Raw genomic sequence first — 12,493 nt, 5'->3', positions numbered from 1 at the left:
CTTCTTATCTTCTTCATCATCATCATCATCATCTTCTTCTTCTTCTTCTTCTTCTTCTTCTTCTTCTTCTTCTTCTTCTTCTTCTTCTTCTTCTTCTTCTCCTCTTGTCTTCTTCTTTCTTCTTCTTCTTCTTCTTCTTCATCTCCTGTCTTCTTCTTCTTCTCAGCCTTTTCTCACTGAGGTGGGGTCGGCGTTTCGGGTCAGTAGCTTCCAGGAGTCTCGGTGATGGGCTTCGTTTGGTGTTAGTCCCTTCTCTGCAAGATCTTGGGCGATACAATTTTCCCTTTTCTTCCTAAGTCTTCCCCTATTCCTAGTGCCTTCGACATCTAAGTGGTCGATCTTTTTCCCCACATAATCGTCCTCCCTTCTCTCTATATTATGTCAGTAACACTGCAGTCTTTTCTCCTGTAATTTCTTTGATATTTCTGTAACCTCCATTGTGTTCCTTATTATTTAATTTCGAATCCTATCCCTTCTACAGGTTATTTTAGAGAAACAGGAAATTTTGAAAGTTAAATAATTTCAAGGAAAACAAATCTTTAAATAAAGTTTTTTTATTTAATTTAATAGTAAAAAAATTCCATTTTAGAATGAATAGTAACTTTTATTTTTTGAAGATGTAGTTTCGCCGCAACTCCACCTCAGCATCTTCATTTTAGTGACCTCCAGTCTGTGTGGTTGAAAGAGAAAACTTATTCTATGTAAGTACTATTAATGTAATGAGTACTTAATTTAGTTACTTACTTTTTCATAAGGTTTGGATCGATCTCTTTCTTGTAACCGAGTGCCTTCAGCCATTCCACGACATCTTTGCCAAATGTGGCATCTCCTTGGAGAGGTAGTAATGGTGTTGAAGTATTTATGAATCTGCCATGTAAGGGGGTTGACAGACTTGAAGATGTACTGTCGAATCTAGATCGGAAAGCCATCTGGAATTAGAGTAAATTATGAATTAAAATTGAAAATCACTCAATAAATAGCTTGCTTTCTGTATCGTATTACAAGAATGTTTATTTTTTAAAAGACTGGCAAGCTGAACCTCTCATCTGGTACGTCTATTGTGATTATAAATCTGTAATGCAGCACCTCTTCTACTGTATAATAAATTTCAATTGAAATAAAACGCTATGTTGTAGCTAAAAAATAACACTTATTTTTATCCTCTTTGGATGTAGAACTGTAGTAATAGTTATTTGTGCATCTAGGGACTAAAGTGCAACTTTTTCTCCCTGAGGGAAACTGTTGTCGCCCGATGGCGTAGCCGAGGGCGACAATTTCCCTGAGGGAGAATAAGTACTTTAGTCCCGTGATGCACACAACATTTTTCCTCCACCTACACCAATACCTATAACAATGAATAATTTTACTACATCTTCAGACAATATGCGAGACAATATGGTAACAGTGACTGGGCTGCTATAGTGAGCAGAGGTGCAACCAAGCACAACGCGCTAATTATTCATTTAAACACATTCCTCATTCTTCAATCGCGGCGTTGTCGGACTTCTTCCCATGTTAATCTTATGGGTTTATTTTTACTCCCTTGGGAGTAAAAGTGATCACTTTTCCCGCTGGGAATTATTTTTAGTCCCATGGGAGGAAAAGTAGTACTTTAGTATTCGATTCCAGGGTGTAAAATGAGACTTTTGATAGTAGGTGGAGGAAAAATAAATTTGAGTTCAAGTGTATACTTCAATAGAGAAGTAAACAATTGAAGCAACTTGGAAATTATACGATAGTAAAGTACCTAGCCTATAAATCTTGTTTACGAAACAATCGTCAAGAATAATGAATATTATCACAACTTGGTTGTATTTTTCAATGTTGATAATCACAAATGTTTCAAATATAAACATATTTTTGATATCTTAATAATTTTATTAACACAGAATCTTAACCAATATTAAGGAAATCTTACCTTGTTTTCAAGATGAACTGTAACTGTCAAGAATAGGATTAAATTTCGCCCAGAAGTACAAAATTGAGCAGCTAAAAAAGTTGATATAATAAATGAATTGAATATATACAACTTTTGAATAAACAAAATAAATCCATTTTAATAAAATTGACACCTTTACTTTTACTACCGTTCTAACCTAAAAATTGAAATCAACGGAAAGCGCGCCAAGATGATGCTTGTATCGTTACCGTTGCCAACTAAATTTCATCGTCAAGCAGTAATGGCAAGAAGTATCGATACATCAGTGAAATCGATATTCATGCCTTATCGATATTCAATGACATCGACTTGTTTGCGATATATCGATATCTTCAAGATCTAGTTTTGTTCTTTTTTTAGGACATTTTTCAGTCAAAAGCCCCACGCTTCAATTCTCAAATGAAATAGAATCAATTCCAGTTTTTTTTTAACATCAGAAAATTATTACAGTATGCGTCCTGTAGCTTTCCCTCCGTGACTTTGAAACAATATTTATAGGAAAGGTATAGTTTGCGGGGTAGGCCTAATATTCATGGCTTTGCAAATTGCAAAAACATCAGCGTTCAGAGACACTATAGTTGTTTGTAAAGTGGGTTTCTAAAGTATAGAAGAAAGAATCACTAATTTATACCGTAATCGAAACATATATTATTACAGCATGTTCTTCAAACTTTGATAAGAAAATAAAACATCTTCAAAGGAATGTTTGTTAGACCACTATAGTGTTCTGAAAATCTGATAAAAACTTGGAACATCCAGTTAGTCGACGGGCAGAACCTCTGAAGGGAAAAGATTGAGCGTTTTTTGTACTACTTCTAGAAAAAATTGTGCAGGCCCAGAGTCCCAGAGCAGGCCTTGCGCTGCAAACATCTTGGGGGTGAAAAGACCCCACACCATGCAACTATTATTGTATAGAACTATACATGTATAGTTCGCCCAAGGCCAAAAGACCATGGCCTTGGAAAGACAACCAACAATCCACAATTTCCATTTCATATACCTGCTAGCACAATACAGAGCTGCACTGACAATCACAGGCCAAATCATCCCAAACAGAAATTTCTAATTGTGACAGCATGTCAACTACATTAACCTGACCATTCAACACAAAAACCTATTTCAAAGAAGAGCAATATAACACTTCGTTTCAACATGACAGAACAAAAGATATTCACAATTTTGATGATTCTATGGCTGGAATTCTACAAAACCAAGCCTCTTTGGAAACAATGCTCAAATACAACATCTTCCAAGAATCACTAAAGTAATGAGGCCACTGACCGGACATACAATGTGAGGTATTGACCAGAGCAGACCGCTCTGAATGGAAATTAACTATGCCATTAATAATTTAATAAACGGATTAGCGATTTCAAAACTGATGGGATAAATGATTCCCAATAATATAATTTTAGTCTCTGGGAGAAAATAAAAAACTGTCTGGAAAAGACATTATTCAATCAAGCCAATAAATAATTAAGCTCAGAAAACATGTCTGTACACTACAGAATATAAAAGCGATCTCCTGTTCAGGTCTCCAAGTCGACCTAATCAGGCTCAAAAATAGGTATCAGGGCTGGTAATATTATGCATTAGAAAATACCAAATTACAAAGGTCGTGGTGGGGATGACAATAATTTCCCTCAATAGAACGAGAAAGGAATACAACTAACAAAGACAGAATACAGGAAAATTCCCTCGATCAAAGTAGAAGACTCAGCAATAGAATGGACGTTCAACTGATTTTTTATGATGATTTTGCGTTTACAACAATTCTAAGTACTCTAGGAAAACGTTTGAAAACAATAGAGGAAATATCAGAATTCAATTATGTAATGTGCGGAATGACATCATGAAACTACTCTGATACCGTGAGAAAATCACAACGTTAATCCAGCACTCTAATAAAATTTTATCTTGGAAAAGTTATAATTTCAAAAAAATAAATAAATTTTGGCACAATAATGCCTGTTTAGTTAGGTCTGTACAATAAAGAAAATGTAGGTTGTATCTAAGAATCAATAAAAGGCCTAGTAATGAGAATCTACTATGATAACGAAATTATATCTGTTTCACTAGTAAATACCTTTGGAATATTTTAAGTAATGTTAAAAAGAGAAACTGTTTTTTCAACTAATCATATTAGGGTATATAGAATGATGTCTTTGTGTTTTTTCAAATGATTTTATCAAACTTCTTCAATTAAATGTATTGATCCTACTTGAATAATTTAGCATCTAATTCATATCGGCTATTAACTTATCCATGTCAATAACAGGACAAGATCTATAAACTTTACTATGAAGCAAGGTTTCATAGTAGGACTATAGATTAATAGTTGAATTTATTGTAAAAGTTCAGTCTAAACACTGAAAACCCTCATCTTACAAGATTGAAAGTCAGATAAATAATATTCTGACAATACCTTGCACTTTCAAGCAAGTACATGAATAAATTTGATGAGTCTAAATATTTAAACGAATAAAATTACACAATATATAATACTAGTCTATTAACAAGAAGGCTTAATTTTTGTTTTTACCTTGAATTAAAATTTTTTCACAACCACCTTCCAACAGTTCCAACATGTATCGACATTTGCATGAAACGAAACATGTTGAGTGAAATTATTGAAAACTTGCATTGCACTGGAGGCAATTAAAACATCATGTTCTAGATAAAAATTGCATAGTTGCCTGTAAAGTTGGTATACGGTATGGGCGAAAGTTTTACGTGACAACGACTTTGAGTGGTAAAATAATTTTAATGTGAATATTCATTCCTATAGTAGGAAGAAGGATGAAATAATAGTAACAATTTAAAACATTTATTTATACAAAGAATTATATTTAAAACATTAATTTATACAAAGAATCTCGCACTGAATTTCATATTAACAAAATTTTACCTTTTTTTACCTTCACACATCCTCAACAAAATCACTCTGTCTCTCTCGCTCTTAGGCGGGCTAACTGTGCTCGATTCAATTTTTTACATAGCAAGTCGCACTCATTTTTTCAAGTTAAACAAATTATTATTGGCTGAGAAACGATTTATACTACTTTTGTGATTGAAAACTACCACAACATTGTGATTACTACAACATAACCTATTCACTTATACCTATTATACTATACTTACACTTATACCTACCTATTCACTTATACTTATTCACATAACCTATTCACTAAGTAGTGGCGCAGTCGCAGGAGATTGCTCCGTTTCACTCTCTCTCTCCAGGTGAATGCCTTCGGGTTGCTGCTGCGTTGCTCGCCACTGCTCCTATTCGTGCTCTTTCCAGACGACCGTGAACCGAAATGAACGCTCTCACTCGCTCTCATTGTGAGCGCATAACTAACGTGGGAACGTAACGCAGTTTTCTTGAAGTGTCACCCGGCAAACCAATTTATAAGACGTTGTCATGTCAAAATATTTATCTCATTTAATGAAAATAATAATTAGCAAGGAACGGATATGGTAAAATCGAAAAAAGAGTTCATATTATATAGAAAAAGGAAAATCAAATAATTGCGTATCATTGAACTCAAAATAAAAGAATTAATTTTAATAATTCTAATTGGAATTCAACTACTGTAATTATTCGTTAGCTTCAAAAAGTGATAAACTATGGAAATAACGTGGATAGAAGAAAAATACGAAGAAAAGAATATCATATGAATTGAAAGAATGAAATGAAGTATTGAGAAACAAAATTACCTTCGGTGTCATCAAGAACCAACAAAAGGAACTTAAGCTCAACGCAATAGGAAAGAAACTCTTATCTTACAGGGTTGATATCAAATAATACTCTGATCTTATATTGATAAGAACATCAAATCAGAACTTGAGTGAAGCGAAGAACCTTTTGATTCAACAGTGGACGCTTCTAAACGATTGTTACATCTTTAAAAACTGAATTCTAATTTATCATTCGTAAAATGTCAATTTTAATATTCACAATGCGAAACAAATAAGATTAAAAACATGGTAAATTTCTAGGTGCAGAAATAATGCACAAGTGACTGAAGAATTAAAATGTTGAACTAATATACGAATATAATGCAAATTGAATGCAATTGGTTCATACGACACGAGAGCTTTAAATAATGTAGTTAAGAGCTTCGAGATTATGGTAGTAGAAACTGAATTGTGAAATAGTCAAACTTCGACAGATATGAGAGTGAAATTTGATGATAATATTTTTTTAGAGAAGATTCTGACATGTAAAATCAACTAATCTTTGAGTGTCAAATATTATAAGCTTATTGACAAATCAAGTATTTGTATATTTGTATTAACATAGAAATGTAATTCCAACAAACCATAACTTTTACTAGAATGAAATTATCATTCTAGTTTTACAAAAATGAATAGTAATAAGCAATATTACTTTCAAACAATTTAATGAAAACACAAGAACATTGTGTTTTCAATATGGATAGTTATCACTTTATCTCGCCTAATGCAGTATCAGAAATAATGATTTGTTTTTAATTATTCATTTTAACAGGTATTTGGTTATGAAATACACACAGTCATTATGAAAGTTTTCATATCAATAAGCGTTTCCAGTGAATCATTATAAAATGAATAAATGATCGATAACAATTATACAATGAATTCATATAGATAATTTCCGCATATCGGGAGCCTCATATATACGATCTGAGAAGTAGAACCACAAAAATGCGTGAAAAATTTCAAAATACTGTAATAGAGAGGCAAATTTCCAGCCTATTGTTTGTTTGAAACATTCAAACAAAAAGCATCACAATCGGTGCGCTAAGCCGAATTCCGAGCATTCGAGAATTTTCAAGTTCAATAACAGAGCTAGAGGGTGGAAAGTGCGTGGTTAGGGGATGAGTAGCAGGAGGAGGAGGAGGAGGAAGAGAGGTTCCTACCCCAGCATCCGAAACTCACGCAAGGCAGGGCAGAGTTTGCACAATCCAACGCAACCGACCACGCCCAAGCGCTACGCTACGTTCCATTTGCTCAAACCATTTCACTGCAGTTGAGCTCTAAAGCTGAATATTTGCACTAAATAAAAATCTCTAAAATGAATGTACAGTTAATAATTTCCGAACTTTGACTCCGAATTTTAAATGCACAGTAAAATTTGTTAATTTGTTGTACAACTAGATAGTGCATCCAATATTTTACACAGTTAAGATAAGATGAATGACTAATTATTAGACATAGATGAGATGAATAAGACGAATACATATAATTTCAACTATAAGCTTCCCTGGATTGAGAACAATATTAGATTAAACTTCGAAGGAAAACTCCAAAAAGTTTCTTGTGTATCTTTTCGTATGCAACACGTTGTTTTTGAGAAGATACAATAGAGCATCTGTTACTTATGGAAATAGTTATTTGTGCAACTAGTGCGCAAAGTGACGGTTTGCTGCACCGAAAGAAACATTTACGCCCGAGCCGTAGGCGAGGGCGGAATGGTTTCTTGAGTGCAGCAGAGGAGCTTTGCGCACGTATTTCACATTAAACTTTTCCTACAGTTACCATCGAATTTGAGAAGTGGTTGATTATGGGTAAAATGATGGCTGAAATCCATCAAATGTTTGTCTGCATAATTTTGTTATTAATAACAACTTAAATTTATTTTAAACTTTTAATCCAATTGAAAATTAATAATCGATAATTTATTCAAATTAAAAATTAAATTAATCCAATTAATTTGAAAATTTGAATAATTTTGAGGAAATCTTAATTACTAAATAATTTTTCAACCAATCAATTTATGAATGAAAAAAATATTATTTGAAATAATATTGAATAATTAAAAATATTCAAAATGTATAATATAATGAGTTCTCATTTTTATTTATTTTAAAATCAGAAAAAAACAGAAAGAACAAATTTGCATTCAAAATACACGCCAACAATGTCAACAGCTGATTGGGATAGCTGCAAGATAATATGCAAAATATTGAGAGTACGCAAAGTAATACTTTGCGCACTAGAGCGGAAAAGTGATTCTTTGCGTTCTGTAATCAGTGCAGGAATGGTCACTTTTCAAGGTATCTATAGGAAAAATACATTTTCCTACAGTTACGTTGAAAAGTGGCCATTGCTGCACTGATTACAGAACGCAAAGAATCACTTTTCCGCTCTAGTGCGGGAAAAATTTTTCTGCACTCCAGATTTGCAACATGGCAACGCAAAATACTTAGTAGGTTATATGGAGCAACAGTGCAGCAAAATGAAAATGAAGTTGGTAACAGTGACTGCTGTGGCTGCTATAGTGAGCAGAGGTGCAACCAAGCACAACGCGCTAATTATTATTCATTATATATTATAACCAAGGACAACGAGGACTTTAGGATTTTAGGATTAAGGTTTTTATCAATAATAAAATTACACAGAAAAACATTTGATGGATTTCAGGCAATTTTACCCATAATTACCCACTTTTCATATTCAATGGTAACTGTAGGAAAAACTTAATGTGAAATACGTGCGCAAAGTTCCTCTGCTGCACTCAAGAAACCATTCCGCCCTCGCCTACGGCTCGGACGTAAACGTTTCTTTCGGTGCAGCAAACTGTCACTTTGCGCACTAGTTGCACAAATAACTATTTCAAGAATGTTTGATGTTTTTGAACGGGTAGTCTATAGTGGCCCTCCACCGATAGGCAAAGCTACAGGACCTGGACTGTACTCACAGGTTTCAAAAAGCAATAGGCCTATAGGACTCATTAATAAACATGTATTTTATTTCAAGTATTGACAATAAAAATTCAATAAATCTTAACAAATTCCATGTAAACAGTGTAGAAAATAATACTAATTATATAAAAACTATCATTTCTCCTTTTCAATAACATTATAAAAATTCAGATCTAAAATATAGAATAAAAGTGGAAATATTAAGGCGTTATGCTTAATTAAATGTAATTAAAGATTAAATTACAGTACAATAATATTCATGTGACAAATGAATAAGAACAGAATAAAATTGAGAATACATCAATTCAAAAAATCTGCTAGATTTGAATGAAAATTTCAATTCAACTGTAACAATACGACAGTATAAAAATTCAACATTTTAGAAAGTAACTTTTTCCAAATGTTCGCATAATAAGAAATGGTGCGGAATGCTTAAGTTCAAAATTATGTAGAATGTAACACTTGAATAAAAATTATAAAACATCTACAACATACAAATTTTACCCTGAAAAGTTACAGTATTTTTCAACATAGCAATTGGATGATAAACTATAGACAGGTATTTCATTTTCAACATGACGATCACAAAATACTAATAGGACGGATTCAAGTTCCATGATCATCAAGTGGTTTTACAATAAGAATAAGAAACCATGAATTAAATAAATCTCAAAATGTTGAAATCAAGAAACAAGATCTAAGAGTATTCTTCATAATATCATGAGTGTAAATATGCTTCAAAATACTAGTAATATTGCATTTAAAACAGTTTCAACAGAGATTCATTTTTCAAGGCTCTATAGCTTCAACAAAAATAAAGAGATGAGAATTTGAGAAAGTTTGTATGAGAGAGTCATGTTTAATTGAGAATGCGATGAGCTTACAAAACATAATACTGTTTATTTCAAAAAATAGCCTACTTTTGATAAAATTACTTCCAATTACATACTTATTGCCATTTGGATTTAATTGCGGATAACTTACACTTAATGAGAAAACATGAAGATTAATTTTAACTCGATCTGATTAAATAGTGTGATAGTAATTCGAGAATAGAGTACAACATATATTTTATTTAAAAAAAGACTAAACTGAATGGATGGAATAGAGAGTACAATATTATAATATTATTGACAGAGTACGATATAATTATATTAGTAAGGACGTGAAGGGTCTTAAACTAGATGATTAAAATATTGTATGAATAATACCAAAGACCTTAAAGATGCATAGACTCACATGCAGCGCTAGTGTCGTACTTGGAATTGAAATCCGCCATTGAGGGGGCAACCCATAAGATTATTACATACCAATGCCACCAATGCCTTTGTGATCTATTGTATTACAAATATATATAGATAAAATCTCGTGCTAAAATACCCCAATGGCGGCCTTCAATTTCAAGTGAGAGCTATCATTGGGAAGGCATAGGCATTGTGGGTCTATATCTATTTAAGGTATTTGAATAATACTATGATGTAATACTACTAATAATAAAGGTGAAACTATTTACAAAAGTGGATTTTATGAAAGTTTAATAAACATGATAAAATATTGTTAAGCTGCGTTTACAATAGTTATTATTTTACACCAACTTAATCCTTATAGATTCTATAATATTGAACGGAACTTGACAAACACATATGTTCATCATGTGTATGAAAAGTTATGTTCAATCTAATAGAATCCATAAGGATTAAGTTATTAACATTTTTTTAATAACTTTGGTGTGAACTTAGCTTAAGAGATTCCTGTGCTGGACTTATAAACTCTATATTTCAGTACCTATAATATAATGAAATTATAGTGAAAACATTGAACAATGCTTATAACTAGATACAGTTCTTGTGCTTTTGTGTCCTATATGAATTATGTTTTAAGGCAGCTAGTGATTCATAGTAATAGTAATCTTAGTTCAGTTTTATAATATTGCTTTGTGCATTTTCTTATTTATCTTTACAATAAAAATTGTAGTGAAATAAATCTTGTCAATGAATAAAAGTGTAACTATTTTAATACATTGATGATTAGCAGCTAATATTTATTTATTTATTTATCACATTGTGTACAAATACTTAACATGAGGAAAGGCACAACAGGCTCATGCCCAAAACTGTCCCATTTCCAATTTATACTATAATGTCCAAATCAAAATGTTGGTTATGTCACTTTCACTTTTCAAAATAAGATTTATGCTCTTCAATACTCAGACTTCAAACCAGCAAATTTTGAACCAAATAGATACTATTAGAGCCTAGAATCAAAAAATCTAGAACAGTAACTTAATAATTATTCAAAAAGTCTAAATTTTGATTGAAACTAAAAATTTTCGAGCTAAAAACCTCACACTTTACAGAAAATCACATTGTTTTTGTTTTCATATTGAAGTCTATAATATTATAAATCATATTGAAGTCTTTATGGATGTTATAGCAGTCATTGATTAGTATATTAATCTACTAAGGCCTCTATTGAGAGTAAAGATTATTTAATTGACGTTTCTGATATTAAAATTATGGAATGATGAAACAAAAAAATGAGAGATTGAAGCTGAGACTTGAATTACAGTGAGAATGTAATGAGTCATGAAAAGAATTCAATTTAGCAGTGGAAGACCACAAATTTAGTAAAAACTGATTTCACTAACCTCAATACCTTCTCCATTATTATATACCGTTAAAACGACTCAATAATAAATCAAGACTCGGTTTCTCAACAGCCAGTTAAATTTTGACCGTGATTAATTCCACGAGAACCAATCAGAGAAAAGACAGCTTCTCTGATTGGTTCTCGTGGAATTAATCACGGTTAAAATTTAACCGACTGTTAGCAACCGGCACTAAATATTTCAGTTGCTGCAAAAAATGTTAAACTTGAATATAAACACTTTTAAAACACTAATGTTTGAATTCCAAACAATACAGATTAGTCCACATTTGGAAAGATGTCATTGAATACATTCAAATTTGAGAATCTACTGAACTTTTTTTATCGAATAAACGTTTCAAAACTTTGCAGAATAGGTAACAACCTAGATAATAGGTTCACGATTAAACATAAGATCATTCTTTTGAAATTCCTGTCAAAATAATTGTAATGAATCAAGTATATCATTCTTTATAATCAATGACAAAATACAAGGTGCGGCAGTCAATCGGGCGATTTTGCAACAGTGCTTGTGTTCGTTTGGCTGGAGTGGGGAGAACGATGCTACGCCCATCGTGTAGAAAACTTTAAAGCATTTTAGTAGCAATGGAGCAGTGGACAGGAGCACAGCGTGCTTATGCCGTAAAAGCATTTTATAAAAGCGGGGACAGCTATGTGATCGCTCAGCGTGAATTTAGAAGAGAGTTCGAGATTCATCGTAATAATGCTGTTCCATCAGCCAATGCCATAAAGACCTGGGTTCGTAACTTTGAGGAAACTGGTTCTACAGTGAAGAAGAGAGGTGGTAGTGCAAAAAAGTGCGTACAACAGAGAACATAGCGGTAGTTAGAGTAATGAGCGATGTTAGCAGAAGACTTACTGAGTGCATACATGTGGACAAATACATGGTTGACATCTGACAGATGTTATTTTTCGAAAATAAGACTTTTCTTTTCAATTTTTTTAGTTTCTTGAGTTTGCAAACTAAATGCTACTATCTTTACTCTGTGTTTTTGTATGTTTCATGTCAATAAATCTAATCATTTACTCTTGATAACGCTTTTAAAATCGCCCGATTGACTGCCGCACCTTGTATTTATTGTCCAATGAGATCCGAAGAAACACATTAGTTTTCCACTGGAACCCACAACAATTCAGTAATTCTGAGACAAAACTCTAGTGTTGTTCAGAGTTTAGTAATTTCATACCAATATCCATATTT

The sequence above is a fragment of the Nilaparvata lugens genome, chromosome 13, assembly GCF_014356525.2.
Source record: "Nilaparvata lugens isolate BPH chromosome 13, ASM1435652v1, whole genome shotgun sequence".
Lineage (NCBI taxonomy): Eukaryota > Metazoa > Arthropoda > Insecta > Hemiptera > Delphacidae > Nilaparvata > Nilaparvata lugens.
Note: the sequence above shows the minus strand (reverse complement) of the source record.